We start from the raw sequence: 24,016 nt of genomic DNA on the forward strand, positions 1-24,016 counted from the left end.
GAGGTGGTGCGAAAGGGCTGGGCCAGTTGTAGGTTTGAGGAGGGCTTGGCCACTGACTGGCCAATCAACTCGTTCCATGACTTAATACTGCATGCTTTTGTCTCAAATTCTGTAGTTTATTGACGGTCTTTGCGTTGTCATCAACCCCAATTCGGCTGGGGCATGGAATGTTTTTGTCCTGGTCCATTGTGGATTATTTAATAGCATAGGCTACAGTAACAATTAATAGCAGCAGTAAACATAGCCTATGTTCGTAGTGTTGGCAGTCAACATTGTTGTAATTGGCTTCAATGAGCCTAGCGGCCTACGTCTTTACGCAGCCAATATAGCCTAGGCCTTCCGTTGAAACTGTATTATAGGACAGAATAATTTCAAGGTCCAGTGCAGCCAAAAACGTGATTTTCCTGTGTTTCATATATATTTCCACACTATGAGGTTGGAATAGTTCTGTGAAATTGTAAAAATGATGATAGGGCCCTTTTAGTGTAAGAGCTATTTGAAAAGACTGCCTGACATTTCTGCATGTTTTGGTGGGATGGAGTTTTGGGCTGCCTGGTGACATCACCAGGCAGTAAATTAGTTGATAGACCAATAAGAAAGAGAGTTCCAAACCGCTCTGCTAATAACAGCTAGTTTTCCGTTTTCCCTTCCCGACTCAGATCGCACCCAGACAATCCTAGCAAAGTTAATGCTTGAGAAATTGCTCTTTGCTAAGAAGTTACAGTAAGGTACTTAATTCCTACCCAGAAATGATTTGATATTGAGATAAGAAAAATGGCTGCATTGGACCTTTTAATATGTTTGGAGGAGGGCGTCTTTGGTAACCGGAAGAGAGGCGCTCTTTGGAGATGGGGATGGATACTTGAACAAGCGAAATGAAGTATGCAGGTATGTGAATAATGAAAAAGCATGAGGGCAAAAACCTTCAAAATATTTCAAAGCTTGCTCAGTAGACCATTTAAAACCCCTTTATTCATATGCTAATTGGCTAATGTCCAGGATAAAAAGACACACCTATGCGATGCTGCTAAACCAGCCTTGATTAAGGGGAGGGTAGGCTATGCTTGGTTTTTAATCTAATTAAACGAAATGGGGGACCACCAATAGTTTTTTTAGGTTTCTAAATACGAGATTCACCAGCACAAAAGGCACAGCTCTCTTCCAATGGCACGGTGCGTCATGGCTGGATAGGCTGCTATTCTGCTCTCAAAATCCATGCCATTATCAACTACGTTACCGTTAAGACCTGCTTTAGCGCTGCATGAAATGGTCACTTTTGCGCTTATTGTTAAGGACACACGTCAAATATTCCCACCATTCCCACCTCAGCGCAAGCAAGCTGATGTTAGACAGTGCCAGCCGAAAATAGAGCCCTAAGACTTGAACACTTGATACCAGGGCCATTGGCCACAAATGGATGTTCAGAGGGGGAACGTTGAGACAGAACAGCACCTATCCCGGTGTCAGAGGCGATCACCTCCACGATGAACTGGAGTTCTGGGTCGTGCTGAGTAAGGACCGGAGCGGAGGTGAAGAGACACTTGAGTTCCAGGAATGCTGCCTCTGCCTCAGGAGTCCAGTGGAATGGAGTGGAGGTGGAGGTGAGAGTGGTGAGAGGTGCTACAAATGTACAAACCCCAGGAAACGCTGTAGCTGCTTCAGGTTGGAGGGCGCAGGCCACTCTGTGACTGCCATGACCTTGGCGGGGTCCATACGTAATGTGACCAAGTGGTGTATTGAACGCAGGCTTCCACTCGTCCCCCTCTCTTATGCGGACAAGGTGGTAGGAAATGCCGGAGGTCGAGTTTGGTAAACACCATGGCACCATGGAGGGGGACAAAAGCAGAGCTGATGAGTGGCTGTCACGATCGTTATAGGAAGCAGACCAAGGCGCAGCGTGATATGCGTACATCTTTTAATGAGTACTTTCCACAAAAAACTAAACAAAAAACGATACGTGAAGTCTACAGGTTCACCTACACAAACCTATACAGAACAAGATCCCACAATTAACTGTGCAAAACAGGCTGCCTAAGTATGGATCCCAATCAGAGACAACGAGAATCAGCTGCCTCTGATTGGGAACCACCCTGGCCAACATAGATCTACATGAACTAGAACAAAACATAGAAAATACAACATAGACAATCCACACCCTGGCTCAACATATAAGAGTCCCCAGAGCCAGGGCGTGACAGTACCCCCCTCCAAAGGCGCGGACTGCGACCGCGCCAACCAAACTCAAGAGGGTAGGGGCCGGGTGGGCATTCTGCCTCGGAGGCGGATCCGGCTCCGGGCGTGACCACCACTCTCTCGCTACCCCCCCGTAGCGCCCCAGGTCTGGTCTGGCCCCGCTGGCCGGAGCTGGACTGGACACCGATGGAGCGGATTGCTCAGGCTCCGGTGTGGAGCAGCTGACCGGTGTGGAGCAGGCACGGGCTGTGCCGGACTGACGACGCGCACCACTGGCTTGGTGCGGGGAGCAGGAATGGGCCGGACCGGGCTGACGACGCGCACCACTGGCTTGGTGCGGGGAGCAGGAACGGGCCGGACCGGGCTGACGACGCGCACCACTGGCTTGGTGCGGGGAGCAGGAACGGGCCGGGCCGGACCGGGCTGACGACGCGCACCACTGGCTTGGTGCGGGGAGCAGGAACAGGCCGGACCGGGCTGACGACGCGCACCACTGGCTTGGTGCGGGGAGCAGGAACGGGCCGGACCGGGCTGGCGACGCGCACCACTGGCTTGGTGCGGGGAGCAGGAACGGGCCGGACCGGGCTGGCGACGCGCACCACTAGCTTGGTGCGGGGAGCAGGAACAGGCCGGACCGAGCTGGCGACGCGCACCACTGGCTTGGTGCGGGGAGCAGGAACAGGCCGGACCGGGCTGGCGACGCGCAACACTGGCTTGGTGCGGGGAGCAGGAACAGGCCGCACCGGGCTGGCGACGCGCACCACAGGCTTGGTGCGGGGAGCAGGAACAGGCCGGACCGGGCTGGCGACGCGCACCACAGGCTTGGTGCGAGGGACAGGAACAGGCCGGACCGTACTGGGAACACACACCACTGGCCTTGTGCGGGGATCAGGAACGGGCCGGACCGGACTGGTAACACACCCCAGTACCTCTCGCCGTGCCTCTACACTCTCCTTCCCCCTCATGACCAATGGCCCCCGTAACCTGGTGGCCTCCTCTCCTAGTCCACAAACTCGCCCTGTAGCTGCCTCCAGCAGCCCCGTCGTCCATGCCGTGTGCCCCCCAAATTTTTTTTATTGGGGTTGCCTCTCGCCTGTCCGACGACGGCACGGTTGGCGCCGAACCTCCTCTCTCGCCAGGGCCTTAACTTTTGCCCATGGCCCTCTGCCCGCGAACATGTCCTCCCAAGACCACCATTCGCCCACCTGGGACATCGCCAACTTCTCCAGTTCCTTACCCGGCGTTTGCTCCTGAACACGCTGCTTGGTCCTTCTTTGGTGGGATCTTCTGTCACGATCGTTATAGGAAGCAGACCAAGGCGCAGCGTGATATGCGTACATCTTTTAATGAGTACTTTCCACAAATAACAAAACAAAAAACGATACGTGAAATCTACAGGTTCACCAACACAAACCTATACAGAACAAGATCCCACAATTAACTGTGCAAAACAGGCTGCCTAAGTATGGATCCCAATCAGAGACAACGAGAATCAGCTGCCTCTGATTGGGAACCACCCTGGCCAACATAGATCTACATGAACTAGAACAAAACATAGAAAATACAACATAGACAATCCACACCCTGGCTCAACATATAAGAGTCACCAGAGCCAGGGCGTGACAGTGGCAAGGGGTACTTGTTCTTAACAGTGATATTATTCAGCCCACGGAAGTCTATGCACGGCCTCAGTGCCCCATCCTTCTTCTTCACAAAGAAAAACCCAGCACCCACTGAGGACGAAGATGGCTTGATAAGTCCTGCAGCCAGAGAATCCTGGATGTACCTCTCCATAGCCTCTTGCTCGGGACGAGAGAGGTTAAACAACTGGCTACTGGGGAGAGGAGCTCCAGGCTGGAGGTCAATGGCGCAGTCGTACGACCGATGAGGCGGCAGCGACAGGGCGTGGTGCTTGCTGAACACAGGAACTAGATTGTGATACTCGGGAGGAACTGATGACAGGTCCGGAGGTTCTGGAATGAACTGGGACACAGACAACGCTGGGGGAAGGGCAGAATGTGAACAATGGTTACCTTTCCGGCGGTCCAGTCAATCTGTGGGTTGTGTAGATTTAACCATGGATGGCCAAGAACCAGGGGAGAGTAAGGATAGTTGATTATGTGGAAACTGATCTTTTCCTGGTGATTTCCAGAGATACACAGGATGACAGGGACGGTTCTCTCACAGACACAGGTGAGAAGCTGTCCATTGAGAGCGTTGGCATCGAGGGGTGAATCGAGTGGGACAGTGTCCAGGCCCAACTGGGTAACGACAGCTCGGTCCAGGAAGCTCTCGTCGGCACCCGAATCGATGAGAGCAGACAGAGGAAAAGTCTGGCTCTGCCACACAAGGTTGCCTTCAAGCAGGGGTCTGGGGGAAGATGGGCAGGCGATTTGGCTCAACAGTATATCCCCCACTACTGCCGAGCCCCCTCTTTTGCTGGACGCAGGGAACAAGTGGAGACAAAGTGACCAACCTGGCCACAGTATAGGCAGCTCCTGGCGCCGATTCGTTGTTGTCTCTCCTCTGGAGAGAGACGGGCCCGGGCGAGCTGCATGGGTTCAGGATCTGGACGAGCCTGGGGATGGGATGCAGTTGGAGAAGGAGGACAAGGCACTGAAGCAGATGTTATGGGACATGCAACCCTACCTACCTTCTCTCTCATCTCTTTGGCCAGATCGTACCGTTACGCGGAGTGGAACAGGGGAACCAAAGAGCAGACTCAGACGAGGAGACTGGGATGAAGGTATTTATTGAAACACAGGGGGAAGATGGAGTGCAGGTCAGGGGAAACTGCTTGAAACCAGGTGCGGAGGCTGAGGGAGGGGGGTTGAGACAGGGTGAGCAGGTCCGGAGGGGAATCCAAGGGAGTAGTAGAGTGGGGAATCCAGGACAGAGTTGCAGGATGACGAGACGTGGGACTGGAGACAGGGACCAGAGTCAGAGCGGCAGAACTGTTGCGGAGAGGAAAACAGCGTCAGGCAAGGAAAACAGGCACAACAGGATAACAAGATCTGAATAGTAACACACAGCTAGAACCGTGGACTGACTGAGCAGAGATCATGATCTTTGATGCATATTTGGTCTCAAGATGGGATGCGGTCATCTTATTACTGTCCACTGAGGGAATGAAAGAAGAATGCCAGAGACCTGATGAAATGTAAGATTGTATCAGCGATTGACAGTATCATGTGCGTCTCTCAGTGATTTTGGTAAGAAAATACCACTAAAGCTGACGTGTATTTACAATTTACTTTGCGTTATAAAAGTATGATTTACTACATTAGAAGTGCAGATTGTCACACCAGTGTTACTGACAGACCAGAGCTGGAATAATGATTTATAACCCTGATATGTTGGTGTTGGTTTTCAATAATAAAACTCTATGGCAGCAAACATAGAAATCCTCCACATCTTTTACCCATGACACAGTGTTGGAATTGAGTGGTCTTTTTGTGACCTAGACATTATGTCTCAAAGGTGTCCAAGCAAAATGCTTGTGGGCACACATCCCAGCTCAAACTGCAACTTGTCTCTAAGTGAAACATGTATTTTCAACCCTGTTAACAGTGCTGTTATCAACTCGCAAGACAGCAGCTACACCACCCTGCATTTTTCTGTTGGCTTTAGTCTGAAGCAAAGCTGGTTTTGACCTGGTCAATCCCTGGATGGATGCCTAGGCTAGCCGAAAAAGATAGGTAGTCTTGATCACCTGCCGTGTCGAGAACATAGAAGGCTATCCTCAGTTACAGGTGCAAGTGATGGGGCAGGAAACGATATATCACAGTAATATTTCTGTGAATGTTCAACACAATATACTAATGCTTTGTAAATCAAAATATAATTCAGCGAACCATTAAGAAGTAGATTAGCGTCTCATACAGTAGGAATGTGAATTATGCAGTCCCCATTGAGGGGAGAAGTCATGAAAATGCATCAACCTTGAAAAGGCACCAATAATGTTACACTATCAGTGTGTACATTAGGCCTACAACTCCATAGACCGATCACGTGCCAAAGTAAAGAGTAATTATAATTTAGGTGTCTCTTGAATGTGAAGTGTTACTGAAACCTAATCCTAACAAACATAGCCCTGGTTCCTGAATGTACAAAGCACCGGCTGCCCTGTACTGTACTCCAACAAACTCAAATATTTCGCTCCAAGCTGTACTAATATTAATTAGGAAATTAAGAGCCAAGCGCTCCAAAGAAAATGAAGAAAAAAGCATTGAAAACAAAGTTTATTAAAATGAATAAAAGTGCAGCACTGCTGTGGCAGTCCATAATCAATCTACAGGGGTCTGGAATGAAACTGGGTTCCGCCCTAAATCAACATTCTAAGGCTGCGTCCCAAATGGCACCCTATTCCCTATGTAGTGCATTACTTTTAATAAAGCCCTATGGGGCCCTGGTCAAGAGTATTGCATTACATAGGGAACAGGGTGCCATTTGGGATGCAACCTTCATGGTCTTGAGAACAGCAAGACGGAGTGATTTGGACGGTCTCTTGGGCCAAAAAGCCTGAATAGAGACTGCATTACCAGAAGAAGAAAAAAAATCATTTGAGCAGCTAAATTGAGATATATGTATATACTACATGGAAAGATAAATGAGTTCGTAAACATGTGATTTAAAACATGCCCATATGATGGGGATATTTCAACAAATACAATACAAACATTGACAATTAGAGAGAATGATCACCCGGACCTACAGCACCAGAAATTCTGAAACGGTTGTTAACTCTGATTGGTGATGGTGGCTTTTCCACACTGCACTTTCAGATGTGTACTTTATTTGAACAGCAGCGTGTCAGGAATTGAGGGATTAGACATGATTTATGAAGGATAAGTCCTGTTGCATCCACTGGATGACTTCTTAGACAGGTTCACAGTTTGAACAAGTCATACCTGGGACTGGAAACTTAATCAACTCGATCAATAATCAACTTTCTCCATCCCGGACAGTTATGAAAGCACAGTGTGAAAAGGTCCTCATCTGCAATAGTTGAATTCCAGTCTATGACTGTGCTCACATAACATGCTATCCAATGTGAAGAGTAATGTACTGTAAAGTTAAAACAAATGGGCCTTCTGTGAAGATCAAATATAGAGTTTTAGGTTACCTTTGCTGACTTGTATCGATGGAGACTGGAACCTTCTGTACAAAGACAAGACTTGGGTTGCAAAGCTACCTGTAATTTACAAAAGTTACCAGAATCTTCTGTAATTTTGGTAATAAATAGGTAATCTATGGCAATGGTAACTTTGGTAATTTATTCTTCAATTACTTTTTTTTAAAAGTATTCATATATACTATTCATTTTTTATATCTGTGTCCATATTGTCCATGAGTTTCTAGTGGATAGAATATATGGTTCAAGAGAAAATAGACGAATTAATGATAAAAGCTTCTAATCAACAATGGCATTATTTTCAATTAACTCTGCAACTCTTCCAACTATTGTCTATTTTCACAACTGCCATCAGTTTGGCCCCAAAATATTTACAACAAAGACATAGTGTAAAAAAACATATAAAGGATATTTCATGCTCAAACCCTCATATTAAACACCAATGGTATTCACTAAATTGATGGTTTATATTTAGGATAATGTTTTACAGCTTAGTGATATATATATATATATATATATATATATATGTTTAAATAATGTTATTTGATATATATATATATATATATATATATATATATATATATATATATATATATATATATATATATATATATATATATACACACTACTGGTCAAAAGTTTTAGAACACCTACTCATTCAAGGGTTTCTCTTTATTTTTACTATTTTCTATATTGTAGAATAATAGTGAAGACATCAAATCTATGAAATAACACATATGGAATCATGTAGTAACCAAAAAAGTGTCAAACAAATCAAAATTTATTTGAGATTTTAGATTCTTCATTCCTTCTTAATGCGCCTGAGCCAATCAGTTGTGTTGTGACAAGGTGGGGGGTGGGGGGTATACAGAAGATAGCCCTATTTGGTAAAAGACCAAGTCCATATTATGGCAAGAACAGCTTCTTCAAGTGCAGTCGCAAAAACCATCAAGCGCTATGATGAAACTGGCTCTCATGAGGACCATCAAAGGAATGGAAGAACCAGAGTTACCTCTGCTGGAGGATAAGTTCATTAGAGTTAACAGCCTCAGAAATTGCAGCCCAAATAAATGCTTCACAGAGTTCAAGTCACAGACACATCTCAACATGAACTGTTCAGAGGGGACTGTGTGAATCAGCCCTTCATGGTCGAATTGCTGCAAAGAAACCACTACTAAAGGACACCAATGAGAAGAAGAGACCTGCTTGGGCCTAGAAACACGAGCAATGGACATTAGACCGGTGGATATTTTTGACTCCAAATTTGAGATTTTTGTTTCCGACCGCCGTGTCTTTGTGGGTGTGGGTGAACGGACTATCTCCGCATGTGTTGTTCCCACCGTACAGCATGCAGGAGGTGTTACGGTGTGGGGGTGCTTTGCTGGTGACACCGTCTGTGATTTACTTAGAAATCAAGGTACACTTAACCAGCATGGCTACCACAGCATTCTGAAGCGATACGCCATCCATCTGGTTTGGGCTTTGTGGGACTATCACTTGTTTTTCAACAGGACAATGACCAAACACACCTCCATGCTGTGTACGGGCTATTTTAGCAAGCGGGAGAGTGATGGAGTGCTGCATCAGATGACCTGGCCTCCACAATCCCCCGACCTCAACCCAATTGAGATGGTTTGGGATGAGTCGGACGGCAGAGTGAAGGAAAAGCAGCCAACAAGTGCTAAGCAAATGTGGGAACTCCTTCAAGACTGTTGGAAATGCATTCCAGGTGAAGCTGGTTGAGAGAATGCCAGGAGTGTGCAAAGCTGTCAAAGGCAAAGGGTAGCTATTTGAAAAAAAACTCAAATCTCAAATATATTTTGATTTGTTTAACACTTTTTTGGTTACTACATGATTCCATATGTGTTATTTCATAGTTTTGATGTCTTCACTATTATTCTACAATGTAAAAAATAGTAAAAATAAAGAAAAACCCTTGAATGAGTAAGTGTGTCCAAACTTTTGACTGGTACTGTATATACAGTGCATTCGGAAAGTATTCAGACCCCTTTACTTTTTCCATATTTTGTTACGTTAAAGCCTTATTCTAAAATTGCAGATTCTTCTTTTTTCCCTCTTCAATCTACCCACAATGCCCCATGATGACAAAGCAAAAACAGGTTTTTTGAAATGTTTGCATAAATATTTAGACCCTTTACTCAGTACTTTGTGGTCCTTTGTAGCTCAGCTGATAGAGCACGGCGCTTGTAACGCCAAGGTAGTGGGTTCGATCCCCGGGACCACCTATACACAAAAAAATTTATGCACGCATGACTGTAAGTCGCTTTGGATAAAAGCGTCTGCTAAATGGCATATTATTATTATTATTTGTTGAAGCACCTTTGGCAGAGAATCTTGTTTCTCATGGTCTTAGAGTCCTTTAGGTGCCTTTTGGCAAACTCCAAGCGGGCTGTCATGTGCCTTTTACTGAGGAGTGGCTTCCATCTGGCCACTCTACCATAAAAGCCTGATTGGTGGAGTGATGCAGAGATGGTTGTCCTTCTGGGAGGTTCTCCCATCTCCACAGAGGAACTCTGGAGCTCTATCAGAGTGACGATTGGGTTCACCTCACTGACCAAGGCCCTTCTCCCCCGATTGCTCAGTTTGGCCGGGCGGCCAGCTCTAGGAAGATTCTTGGTGGTTCCAAACTTCTTCCATTTACGAATGATGGAGGCCACTGTGTTCTTGGGGACCTTCAACGTTGCAGACATTTTTTGGTATCCTTCCCCAGATCTGTGCCTTGACACAATCCTGTCTCGGAGCTCTACGGACAATTCCTTCGACCTCATGGCTTGGTTTTTGCTCTGACATGCTCTATCAACTGTTGGACCTTATATAGACAGGTGGGTGCCTTTCCAAATCATGTCCAATCAATTGAATTTACCACAGGTGGACTCCAATCAAGTTGTAGAAACATCTCAAGGATGATCAATGGAAACAGGATGCACCTGAGCTCAATTTCGAGTCTCATAGCAAAGGGTCTGAATACTTATGAAAATAAACTATTTCTGTTTTGTTTTTTTAACTGTTTTTGTGTGTAGATTGATGAGGGGAAAAAATTATTTAATAAATTTTAAAATAAGGCTATAACGTAACAAAATGTGAAAAAAGTAAAGGGGTCTGAATACTTTCCGAATGCACTGTATATTTATATATATATATATATATATATATATACACAGTGGGGGGAAAAATAATTTAGTCAGCCACCAATTGTGCAAGTTCTTCCACTTAAAAAGATGAGAGAGGCCTGTAATTTTCATCATAGGTACACGTCAACTATGACAGACAAAACGAGAAAAAACATTCCAGAAAATCACATTGTAGGATTTTTTATGAATTTATTTGCAAATTATGGTGGAAAATAAGTATTTGGTCAATAACAAAAGTTTCTCAATACTTTGTTATATACCCTTTGTTGGCAATGACACAGGTCAAACATTTTCTGTAAGTCTTCACAAGGTTTTCACACACTGTTGCTGGTATTTTGGCCCATTCCTCCATGCAGATCTCCTCTAGAGCAGTGATGTTTTGGGGCTGTCGCTGGGCAACACGGACTTTCAACTCCCTCCAAAGATTTTCTATGGGGTTGAGATCTGGAGACTGGCTAGGCCACTCCAGGACCTTGAAATGCTTCTTACGAAGCCACTCCTTCGTTGCCCGGGCGGTGTGTTTGGGATCATTGTCATGCTGAAAGACCCAGCCACGTTTCATCTTCAATGCCCTTGCTGATGGAAGGAGGTTTTCACTCAAAATCTCACGATACATGGCCCCATTCATTCTTTCCTTTACAGGGATCAGTCGTCCTGGTCCCTTAGCAGAAAAACAGCCCCAAAGCATGATGTTTCCACCCCCATGCTTCACAGTAGGTATGGTGTTCTTTGGATGCAACTCAGCATTCTTTGTCCTCCAAACACGACGAGTTGAGTTTTTACCAAAAAGTTCTATTTTGGTTTCATCTGACCATATGACATTCTCCCAATCCTCTTCTGGATCATCCAAATGCACTCTAGCAAACTTCAGACGGGCCTGGACATGTACTGGCTTAAGCAGGGGGACACGTCTGGCACTGCAGGATTTGAGTCCCTGGCGGCGTAGTGTGTTACTGATGGTAGGCTTTGTTACTTTGGTCCCAGCTCTCTGCAGGTCATTCACTAGGTCCCCCCGTGTGGTTCTGGGATTTTTGCTCACCGTTCTTGTGATCATTTTGACCCCACAGGGTGAGATCTTGCGTGGAGCCCCAGATCGAGGGAGATTATCAGTGGTCTTGTATGTCTTCCATTTCCTAATAATTGCTCCCACAGTTGATTTTTAAAACCAAGCTGCTTACCTATTGCAGATTCAGTCTTCCCAGCCTGGTGCAGGTCTACAATTTTGTTTCTGGTGTCCTTTGACAGCTCTTTGGTCTTGGCCATAGTGGAGTTTGGAGTGTGACTGTTTGAGGTTATGGACAGGTGTCTTTTATACTGATAACAAGTTCAAACAGGTGCCATTAATACAGGTAACGAGTGGAGGACAGAGGAGCCTCTTAAAGAAGAAGTTACAGGTCTGTGAGAGCCAGAAATCTTGCTTGTTTGTAGGTGACCAAATACTTATTTTCCACCATAATTTGCAAATAAATTCATTAAAAATCCTACAATGTGATTTTCTGGTCCTTTTGTGGCAGGGCTGAAATGCAGTGGAAAGAGGGACTTTGCAATGAATTGCAATTCATCTGATCACTCTTCATGACATTCTGGAGTATCTGCAAATTACCATCATCAAAATTGAGGCAGCAGACTTTGTGAAAATTAGTATTTGTGTCATTCTCAAAACTTTTGACCACGACTGTATGTGTATATATATATATAAATATATACAGTGGGGGAAAAAGTATTTAGTCAGCCACCAATTGTGCAAGTTCTCCCACTTAAAAAGATGAGAGAGGCCTGTAATTTTCATCATAGGTACACGTCAACTATGACAAAAATCATGTCAGTGAATCTCTCGTTAACACAGGTGAGAGTGTTAACGAGGACAAGGCTGGAGATCACTCTATCATGCTGATTGAGTTAGAATAACAGACTGGAAGCTTTAAAAGGAGGGTGGTGCTTGAAATCATTGTTCTTCCTCTGTTAACCATGGTTACCTGCAAGAAAACACGTGCCGTCATCATTGCTTTGCACAAAAAGGGCTTCACAGGCAAGGATATTGCTGCTAGTAGGATTTCACCTAAATCAACCATTTATCGGATCATCAAGAACTTCAAGGAGAGAGGTTCAATTGTTGTGAAGAAGGCGTCAGGGCGCCCAAGAAAGTCCAGCAAGCGCCAGAACCGTCTCCTAAAGTTGATTCAGCTGCGGGATCGGGGCACCACCAGTGCAGAGCTTGCTCAGGAATGGCAGCAGGCAGGTGTGAGTGCATCTGCACGCACAGTGAGGCAAAGACTTTTGGAGGATGGCCTGGTGTCAAGAAGGGCAGCAAAGAAGTCACTTCTCTCCAGGAAAAACATCAGGGACAGACTGATATTCTGCAAAAGGTACAGTGATTGGACTGCTGAGGACTGGGGTAAAGTCATTTTCTCTGATGAATCCCCTTTCCGATTGTTTGGGGCATCCGGAAAACACCTTGTCCGGAGAAGACAAGGTGAGCGCTGCCATCAGTCCTGTGTCATGCCAACAGTAAAGTATACTGAGACCATTCATGTGTTGGGTTGCTTCTCAGCTAAGGGAGTGGGCTCACTCACAATTTTGCCTAAGAACACAGCCATGAATAAAGAATTGTACCAACACATCCTCCGAGATCAACTTCTCCCAACCATCCAAGAACAGTTTGGTGATGACCAATGCCTTTTCCAGCATGATGGAGCACCTTGCCATAAGGCAAAAGTGATAACTAAGTGTCTCAGGAAACTCCCCAGACCTTAATCCCATTGAGAACTTGTGGTCGATCCTCAAGAGGTGGGTGGACAAACAAAAACCCACAAATTCTAACAAACTCCAAGCATTGATTATGCAAGAATGGGCTGCCATTAGTCAGGATGTGGCCCAGAAGTTAATTGACAGCATGCCAGGGCGGATTGCAGAGGTCTTGAAAAAGAAGGGTCAACACTGCAAATATTGACTCTTTGCATAAACTTTGATGTAATTGTCAATAAAAGCCTTTGACACTTATGGAATGCTTGTAATTATACTTCAGTATACCATAGTAACATCTGACAAAAATATCTCATAACACTGAAGCAGCGAACTTTGTGAAGACCAATACTTGTGTCATTCTCAAAACCTCAAGACCACGACTGTACATACATACATGTGATAAGGCTACACAGAGGGCCAGAGATAATTACAGACACCTGTGATGATCTGTGGTACCCAAAAATGTAGATGAAATGTGATAAAAACTCCAGATATTCCTTGAAAGTTACCAAAGTTCTGGTAGTTTAATGGTAAACTTCTACATTTTCCAGTAATGTACCCTCCCTTTCTAACCCTAGCAAAGACACATTAATTAATAGTTTTCATTTTCCCCCTCTGTTTTCCCATGTGTCTACTGATGGCCAGAGAATTCTTCAGATATTAAAACATAAAGGGGCAGAATATGTTTTCCCAAAAAGCATTTCTGTCATTGTGAGAGAAAAAAATGTTTTATAAATGATTTAACCAGGGAAGTCATATAGAGATTTACATCGCTTTTTCAAGTGAGCCCTGGATGCAGTGCATTTGTACTGCATCCAACAAGCATCTAATGTAAAGTAAAGTATTACAAAATCCTCAAAAGCGCATGGAGAAGAACAGTACAGAATTTCTATATTTTTCTGAAAAGGCATGTCACCATGGACTCCCGTTAGAGCACTATAAAATTCAGGAGAGTAATGTTAAGTGAAAACGGATTGCCAAAACCTGCCCAAGTTTGTCTCAGACAAACACGAATAGGCAGAGAATGTGAGGCTGTGCTGACATATTACCACTGACTCAGAGCATAAGGCGGCCATAGGACAGACGTGATTTGTTTTCGATGTCATGCTTTCTTAGCAAACGACTAGACGTTTGATTTCAAGTGAAACTTAATCTTGGCAAAATCAAATAGTTTGGACCTTGACTGATGTCTTTTTACAGGGTGTGTGTGTGCGAACGTGTGAGAGGTGTGTGAGAGTATGTGTTGTCATAGAGATAGAAGACATAAAAAAGTGAGCAGATATGAGAACCGATGTGCACAATGTTCTTTTGATCGGTGGTCCAATATAGTAATGATGACTATGTCCTCGACATCCAACACTAAGTTAAACTAATGCATTTCATTGAAACATCCCTTGCTTCAGCATCTATAATGACAGTTATGACATCTTGCCTCCTCCGTCCAACTTTCAAAAGTGGATGTGGTAATGTATCTGTGCATTAGACATGCAAATGTCCACACATTAGAACTACAGCTTCTTCTTCTGATGGACAGGTGAAGTATGGAAATACTTTCTTCTCATCCCTATGGTATTCAAGAAGCGTGTTTATTTATGGGAACAGTCCAAGATTGAGAGATTCACAAGTGCAGTATTTTCTGGTTATAATGTCTTTGCGGGATGTCATTGATAGATGTAATTGATAATATTCCAGGTCTTCTTCAGTTGTTGATTATAAGAACAATAATAAGCAGCACTGAGGCTGTCAGGTCACGACCAAGGGTTGTGCAACTGTTATAGTTGTATGCAATAAATCTAATAAATTATTTGGATGGTGCCGTAATGTCACGCCCTGATCGAGAGAACTCTCGTTGGTTGGGTCAGGGTGTGAGTTTTCTGTTGAGATCTATGTTAGTGTATTTCTAGGTGGTAGATCTAGGTTGTGTTTCTCAGCTGTCGCTCGTTGTCTCTGATTGGGGATCATACTTAGGTAGCCTGGTTGCCTACCTTAGTTGTGGGATCTTGTTCCTGTTAGGCTTGTATGTGTATAGCCCTTTGGACGTCACGTTATGTTGGTTCTTGTTTTGTTGTATGTTTATTGAGGTAATAAACATGTATGCTTTTCATGCTGCACCTTGGTCTGACCCGTCTCTCAACGTTTGTGACACGTAACAAGAGCAAGAATGATTCAAAGAGAGATGCTGAGAGTATAAGGTAAGTGTCTCTCTGGTTTGAAAATGAGAATATAATAGATTTATCTACGGAAAAAAATTATTTTGTACACAGCAGACAAATGTGTAATCAGAAACCCCTTAAGTGGCTTTGTGGTTAAACAACGTGAATTACGTGACAACCAATAACCTATCATTCGAGTGCTGCTTTTCACCTTGCTTCTTAATACAGACCATTCCAACTCCTGCTGTTTTTCTCCCAAATGTGTAGCAAACATTTCCACATTTACAAGCCAGTTCTTGGAGAGCACTGGCTCGGTCCAGAGAACAATATGAACGACCTCGTCTCCAGTTGTTTAAACTTAAAACACAATGACCTAATTTCTCTGAAGGAGCAGAAACCCTGAGAATGTCCAGCATCTGTAACGCATGTGAGATGTGTCAGTCACATCCATAGAGAATGGACTGAACGAAATGTAAACAACAATTTGAGAATTAGGTCAAAGTTGGAGAGAGAAAGGTTTGACTGTGAGACAGAATGGGATGCTGAGACTTCATTAAAATGAATGGATTAGGCTATAAAGATGTAGAAATGCCCCCTGCAACTTTTGTCCCATGTGTTATACTTGGTCAGCTCTGTTACTGTCCTAATTTACCAGTGAATTGAACCTGGAGTTGGGTTTTATAGGCTACATTGATTAAAAACTAGCCTAAATGTGATCTAAATATAATTTCACCTATATGTAATAACATGGCTCACAGCCACAGCTAGTCAGTGTACAATCTTACCATACAAGTTGCCACTGATAACTTATCACCATCTCATTACTCATCATAATGTCATCACCATCACTCAACAACCAGCCTCTGTTACATCTCATGAGGCTATTCCCACCAGTTCCTTCCAGTCTTCCATTGTTTTTGATCATGAACTGGCCTGAAATACACAGGCCATACTTACTCCAGATCCTAGGAGCTACTCAGATGCCAGAAACTCAAACTCCCACTGTTCCTCTAACCTAATTAAGGCATTCACTAGCTTAAGCAATACAACCTCCTGAGTCCTTACATTAGATAATTTACTATAAATCAATACATGGCTACAAAGTGCTGTTATGCCCTGAAAAAAACCGGCATTAGGGAACACAGCTACACTTGTCTACAGATGGAAGCCACAGCTGAGTCTGATGTGACCATGTAATACTCACTTCGGGGGTTTCCTGCTACAGCTGTAGTCTGATACCTTTAGACCCCTCTCTCACTACCATCTCTCTAAAAGGAACCACAGATAGGCCCAGGGAGGTTGAATTGTCTCTATAAACTGTACCAAGAGAGACATTATTCCAACATTCTGGAAACTAGCCACTCAGATGTGTGTCCAGATTTCTTTTTAGCTAGCTACAGTGCAGGCAATCTGGTTATTATGTATAGCAGGATATTATTATCAATTTATCTGGTTCTTATAATGGGTAAATTGGTAAATATATAAAGCATAATAAATACATCATTCCCACCTGCATTAACTAATTCAATCTAATTTCTAGCATACCAAATTATTGGCAAAAGCTGACCAAGTAAGAAGTAAGACAGATTGACAATGCTGTAATGCTGGCCTACACAGTACAGTAGAGGCAGAGTTGTTTCTAGAGGGAGAAGTCAAGCATGTATGTAAAACAAGTAATTTCATCCATGTTCGGTTCTGTGAAAACCCAGGTTTTTTTTCTTGATCACAAAGTGGCTTAGGTGGTGGGCATGGCAGGGGAAATATTGCAGTTTTAAAGCAAATTTCCTGCAATTCTATGCATTTTCCCATGGCTAACGCTGTGTTTTGCTCAAACATAATAGCACAATGTACACTGCTAAATTCATTTTTGGGGGACTTTTCAATTCTCTGACTGTTTAGCTTTTATTTTGGTGATTTGTTAGTTCTAATATATTATTTATTGAAAAATATAAAAGGTCCATTATCTTTTCTACATACAATATATCTGGTTTTAGTCATCTAAGTTTACACTGAAAGCCTTTTTCCATCCCAAAAATGTAAACCAAAATACAAGAATTGTTTGGACTGTTGAAACGGTTTCAAACCATAATGCTAAAGCAAGCCTGCTTTCTAATTAAACTTAAACAAATGACACAGGATGCATGACACGAAAGCCTGGGTATTTTCACATGAACTCTGGAAGTCAAAGGAAAACAAACAAGAAGCACAGACAGAATAGCACAGCATTGCAGAGCCTACCAAAAATGAAACGGCGCTGGAGTGTGTTGTGTCTGTCTTCAAGTTGGCATTCCGACAGGATCCATCATTCTCTTGATAACGTCGGAGACTAACATTCCCACAGAGGAGCTGCTAAAGAAATGTTTCGCAGATAAGAACATATGAGTGACAGGATAACCCCCATACTGGGATACAGAGCATCTTAAATCACAGTTCATAGACAGGTATACTGTTTCACTCACTTGGAGAAGGACTGAACAGACTCCATGTTGCAGCAGAACAGTATAGTACCTCTGGGAGCAACACACCCACACCGACGGAAAGCTTTACTCTTGGTTTATGTTTGGACACTCTTGAGACTGTGAACACAGTGCAGGGAATGTTTAGGACATAATTCAGATGGCCTAGCTTAAAAAGTAATAACCGGAAGTCCGTTAAGGGAGATCCAGAGTGATCCTACGCATATTACTTTGAATTGATCATACAAATATTACCAGAAGATTTGAATTTTCTGTCAACCTAGCCTACACAGACTGCATGTTTCTCAAATATCCTGTCAGACTATGGTGGCCCCAGAAAAGCACTGCTGATGGGATTCATTAAGAAAACAGAGGAAGCAGGCTTGTCAAACACTGAGTGATATGTACACAACACGGCCACCATTGTTTGTTTAATTACATAGGATTTGTGAGTGCAATGTGATGTATGCTACCCAGGCCTGGCAGAGGGTGCATCAGACTTCAGAGATCAAACCAAATAATATTTAAACAAACAGTAGGCCATCTTTCTCTAATACATTTTCCTTTGCCATGACATAATTGAAAATGAGAGGCTTTGTAAGAAATCAAGCATGCTGTTAAGCTAAGATGAGTGATTTAAAGCACAAAGACTATAAATAGGATGCTACATAACTGTGACCGTAGACACATCCTTTCATGAATGGCATCAACCCCTTTGTCTACCTCATCTTGACCAGATGTAGCTGATTATCAACATCCAGATGGGTGCCACTAGTTTGAAGCCTTGCGGTTTAGATATCCTTTCAGCTTTTGACTCGATCACATTTATACAACCTGTTCTCTCTCTCGTTGTGCATACATCAACACTGTGAATGTCCCTGTTGGCAAAACATAGTCAAAGGTCTAACTGGAGAGAGATGCTTGGGGAAATGATCACAACGGGGGACCAGCGTGTGTGTGTTTCAGGGGAAGGGGGTGTATCTGAGCGCCATCAGCTAGGACTTGACATTGGTTAATCAAATCTCCCCATTCTTGCTCAATGTTGCATGCCTTCTCAAACAGCTACAACTGTATATGTATTCACACATCAAGTCCTTTCTTGAGTTGAGCTTGGGGATAGAACAACTGTTGAACATCTGAGCTTGTGGTTGTTGGTGGGCAGTGTGTGTGTGTGTGTATGTATTCCACATCTGTTGCTATGGGTTAATGATGTTAGTGACAACAGGATGAATCACAATTGTTTGCTAAAATAATAATTGCTTACCAAAAATGTAATTTTTTAATGGCAATCCTGGTTATAGGTAACAATCCTTTGCATGAACTTCCTACATTATTACGCATATTATTTGTTAATTGTGGAAATTAAGATGCAAGATTTTTTAATATATATATTTTTAATAACTGTACATAATACAATCGAGTTGAGCGCGTTGGAAATGCTTTTGGCGGTTGATCTGTTTCTGTTCTGTGGGTGGCACTGTGTGCTCTTTTTGAAGGATGGGTCCTGGTCTCTCAGGGGCCCTGGGATCCCGGGGGACAGGGTGGTCTGCAAGTCACTGGGACGACAACCCAATTTGGGATGGGGGGAGGTTTTAGCGGGTGGAATAGTAGAGAAAACCTCCAATTTTACTTAGTAGCAATACAAATACAGCTGGACACTCAATCATTATGATACTTTTTAATGGTAAGTTTACAAACATAAAGTGCCTTCGTAAACTATTCAGACCCCTTAACATTTTCCATATTTTGTTACCTTACAGTCTTATTCTGAAATGGATTAAATATTTATTTATTTTTTGCAATCTACACACAATACCCCATAATGATTAAGCGAAAACGTATTTTTTCAGAAATGTTGCCAAATTAATTAAATTAAAAACAGAAATACCTTATTTACGTAAGTATTCAGACCCTTTGCTATGAGATTTGAAATTGAGCTCAGGTGCATCCTGTATCCATTGATCATCCTTGAGATGTTTCTACAATTTGATTGGAGTCCACCTGTGGTAAATTGAATTGATTGGACATGATTTGGAAAGGCACACACCTGTCTATATAAGGTCCCACAGTTGACAGTGCATGTCAGAGCAAAAACCAAGCCATGAGGTCGAAATAATTGGGTAGAGGTCCAAGACAGGATGGTGTCGAGGCACAGATCTGGGGAAGGGTACAAAAAAAAAGTTTAGAACTACCAAGACTCTTCCTAGAGCTGGCCGCCTGGCCAAACTGAGCAAACGGGGGTGTCACGCTCTGGCTCCGGGACTTTGTATGTTGAGCCAGGGTGTGTTCGTTTCGTTGTGTTCTGTTTGGTTGGGTTGTTCTATGTGGTTGTATTTCTTTGTTTGGATGAGTGACTCCCAATCAGAGGTAACGAGTGTCAGCTGTTTGGCTCGTTGTCTCTGATTGGGAGCCATATTTATACTGTCTGTTTTCACCTTGTGTTTGTGGGTTTTTGTTCCTTGTCAGTCATTGTCTGAGGACGTTACGTATCGTTTATTGTTTTGTATTCGTGTTTGCACTTTACTATTAAAGTATGTTCGCTCAACACGCTGCGCCTTGGTCCTCTCTAACCAACGATCGTGACAGAAAAACCCACCTTAACCAGATCAAGCAGCGTGACGAGGAGAGAGGATGGACGTGGGAGGAGATGATTGCGAGTCTGGCAAGAGGGAGAGAGGCCTGGGCCACGGGGAGGAGAGACCCCCAGGAAATTTTTAGGGGGGGGCTCACGACGTCGGGGCAGCAGGTGTACGGGTTAGAGCGGTGCAAAGCGTTGGCAGAGAAGGCCGCCAGGTTAGGGGGGCCACTGGGCACAGAGGAGAGGGAAAGTGTGGAGGCACGGCGAGAGGTACTGGGGTGTGTTACCAGTCCGGTCCGGCCCGTTCCTGATCCCTGCGTGGGGCCAGTGGTGTGTGTCCCCAGTACGGTCCGGCCTGTTCCTGCCATTCCCACCAAGGCAGTGGTGCGCGTCGTCAGCCCAGCCCGGCCTGTTCCTGCCATTCCCACCAAGTCTGTGGTGTGCGTCGACAGCCCGGCCCGGCCTGTTCCTGCCATTCCCACCAAGTCAGTGGTGCGCGTCGTCAGCCCAGCCCGGCCGGTTCCTGCCATTCCCACCAAGTCAGTGGTGTGCGTCGACAGCCCAGCCCGGCCTGTCCCTGCTCCACGCACCAAGCCTACGAGGTGCGTCGCCAGTCCAGCCCGGCCTGTCCCTGCTCCACGCACAAAGCCTACGGTGTGCGTTGCCAGTCCAGCCCGGCCTGTTCCTGCTCCACGCACAAAGCCTACGGTGTGCGTCGCCAGCCCAGCCCGGCCTGTTCCTGCTCCACGCACAAAGCCTACGGGGTGCGTCGCCAGCCCAGCCCGGCCTGTCCCTGCTCCACGCACAAAGCCTACGGTGTGCGTCGCCAGCCCGACCCGGCCTGTTCCTGCCACTCGCACCAAACCAGGGGTGCGAGTCGCCAGCCTGGTCCAACCCGTTCCTGCTACTCGCACCAAGCCAGGGGTGCGAGGCGTCAGCCTGGTCCAGCCCGTTCCTGCTACTCGCACCAAACCAGGGATGCGAGTCGTCAGCCTGGTCCAGCTCGTTCCTGCTACTCGCACCAAACCAGGGAATGGAGTCGTCAGTCCGGTGAGGCCCGTTCCTGTTCCACGCACCAAGCCAGGGGCGCGTGTCGTCAGTCCTGCTCCGACCAGCGGGGCTAGACAGGACCAGGGGTACTTTGGGGGGTTGGAGAGGAGGTGGGGATCAGGGCCGGAGCCAGAACCACCGCCGAGGAGGTATGCCCACCCAGCCCTCCCTTGTTTAGCCCTTATTGAGGCGCGGTCGCAGTCCGCGCCTTTAGGGGGGGGTACTGTCACGCTCTGGCTCCGGGACTTTGTATGTTGAGCCAGGGTGTGTTCGTTTCGTTGTGTTCTGTTTGGTTGGGTTGTTCTATGTGGTTGTATTTCTTTGTTTGGATGAGTGACTCCCAATCAGAGGTAACGAGTGTCAGCTGTTTGGCTCGTTGTCTCTGATTGGGAGCCATATTTATACTGTCTGTTTTCACCTTGTGTTTGTGGGTTTTTGTTCCTTGTCAGTCATTGTCTGAGGACGTTACGTATCGTTTATTGTTTTGTATTCGTGTTTGCACTTTACTATTAAAGTATGTTCGCTCAACACGCTGCGCCTTGGTCCTCTCTAACCAACGATCGTGACAGGGGGAGAAGGGCCTTGGTCAGGGAGGTGACCAAGAACCCGATGGTGTCTCTGACAAAGCTCCAGAAGGACAACAATCTATGCAGCACTCCACCAATCAGGCCTTTATGGTAGAGTGGCCAGACGGAAGCCACTCCTCAGTAAAAGGCACATGACAGCCAGCTTGGGGTTTTCCAAAAGGCACCTAAAGGACTCTCAGACCATGAGAAACAAGATTCTCTGGTCTGATGAAACCAAGATTGAACTCATTTGGCCTAAATGCCAAGCGTCACGTCTGGAGGAAACCTGGCACCATCCCTACGGTGAACCATGGTGGTGGTAGCATCATGCTGTGGTTATGTTATCAGCGGCAGGGACTGGGAGACTAGTCAGGATTGAGGGAAAGATGAACGTAGCAAAGTACAGAGAGATCCTTGATGAAAACCTGCTCCTGATTGCTCCAGACCTCAGACTGGGGCGACGGTTCACCTTCCAACAGGACAACAACCCTAAGCACACAGCCAAGACAACGCAGGAGTGGCTTCGGGAGTGACCCAGCCAGAGCCCGGACTTGAACCCGATCGAACATCTCTGTTGAGACCTGAAAATAGCTGTGCAGCGACGCTAACCCATCCAACCTGACAGCGCTTGAGAGGATCTGCAGAGAAGAATGGGAGAAACTCCCCAAATAAAGGTGTGCCAAGCTTGTAGCGTCATACCGAAGATGACTCGATGCTGTAATCGCTGCCAAAGATGCTTCAACAAAATATTGAGTAAAGGGTCTGAATACTTACGTAAATAGGATATTTCTATCCTATTTGCGAACATTTCTAAACCTGTTTTTGTTTTGTTATTATGAGTATTGTGTTTAGATTGATGAGGGGAAAAAAACAATGTAATCCATTTTAGAATAAGGCTGTAACGTAAGAATATTTGGAAAAAGTCAAGGGGTCTGAATACTTTCCGAATGCACTGTATATATACACTGCTCAAAAAAATAAAGGGAACACTTAAACAACACAATGTAACTCCAAGTCAATCACACTTCTGTGAAATGAAACTGTCCACTTAGGAAGCAACACTGATTGACAATACATTTCACATGCTGTTGTGCAAATGGAATAGACAACAGGTGGAAATTATAGGCAATTAGCAAGACACCCCCAATAAAGGACTGGTTTTGCAGGTGGTGACCACAGACCACTTCTCAGTTCCTATGCTTCCTGGCTGATGTTTTGGTCACTTTTGAATGCTGGCCGTGCTTTCACTCTAGTGGTAGCATGAGACGGAGTCTACAACCCACACAATTGGCTCAGGTAGTGCAGCTCATCCAGGATGGCACATCAATGCGAGCTGTGGCAAGAAGGTTTGCTGTGTCTGTCAGCATAGTGTCCAGAGCATGGAGGCGCTACCAGGAGACAGGCCAGTACATCAGGAGACGTGGAGGAGGCCGTAGGAGGGCAACAACCCAGCAGCAGGACCGCTACCTCCGCCTTTGTGCAAGGAGGAGCAGGAGGAGCACTGCCAGAGCCCTGCAAAATGACCTCCAGCAGGCCACAAATGTGCATGTGTCTGCTCAAACGGTCAGAAACAGACTCCATGAGGGTGGTATGAGGGCCCGACGTCCACAGGTGGGGGTTGTGCTTACAGCCCAACACCGTGCAGGACGTTTGGCATTTGCCAGAGAACACCAAGATTGGCAAATTCGCCACTGGCGCCCTGTGCTCTTCACAGATGAAAGCAGGTTCACACTGAGCACGTGACAGACGTGACAGAGTCTGGAGACGCCGTGGAGAACGTTCTGCTGCCTGCAACATCCTCCAGCATGACCGGTTTAGCGGTGGGTCAGTCATGGTGTGGGGTGGCATTTCTTTGGGGGGCCGCACAGCCCTCCATGTGCTCGCCAGAGGTAGCCTGACTGCCATTAGGTACCGAGATGAGATCCTCAGACCCCTTGTGAGACCATATGCTGGTGCGGTTGGCCCTGGGTTCCTCCTAAAGCAAGACAA

Source organism: Coregonus lavaretus (assembly GCF_964263955.1).
Source record: "Coregonus lavaretus genome assembly, chromosome: 26".
In the NCBI taxonomy this organism is placed as follows: domain Eukaryota; kingdom Metazoa; phylum Chordata; class Actinopteri; order Salmoniformes; family Salmonidae; genus Coregonus; species Coregonus lavaretus.